A 307-nucleotide genomic window follows, 5' to 3' on the forward strand; every position below is an offset into this window, starting at 1 on the left:
AAGGGAGGGAAGGGAAGGGAAGGGAAGGGAAGGGAAGGGAAGGGAAGGGAAGGGAAATGGAAGGGAAGGGAAAGGGAAGGGAAAGGGAAGAGAAAGGGAAGGGAAGGGAAGAGAAAGGGAAGAGAGAGGGGAGGGGAGGGGAGGGGAGGGAAGGGAAGGGAAGGGAAGGGGAAAGGGAAAGGGAAGAGAAAGGGAAGGGGAGGGGAGGGGAGGGGAGGGGAGGGAAGGGAAAGGGAAAGGGAAAGGGAAAGGGAAAGGGAAAGGGAAGGGAAGGGAAGGGAAGGGAAGGGAAGGGAAGGGAAGGGAA

General features: G+C 58.6%; 1 protein-coding gene across 1 annotated transcript in view; it reads right to left on the reverse strand.

The window, feature by feature from the left end:
* TTC39B (tetratricopeptide repeat domain 39B) overlaps positions 1-307 on the reverse strand; it is a 128,220-nt gene that overhangs the window by 48,615 nt on the left and 79,298 nt on the right.

The sequence above is a fragment of the Panthera uncia genome, chromosome D4 (genome assembly GCF_023721935.1).
Source record: "Panthera uncia isolate 11264 chromosome D4, Puncia_PCG_1.0, whole genome shotgun sequence".
In the NCBI taxonomy this organism is placed as follows: Eukaryota; Metazoa; Chordata; class Mammalia; order Carnivora; family Felidae; genus Panthera; species Panthera uncia.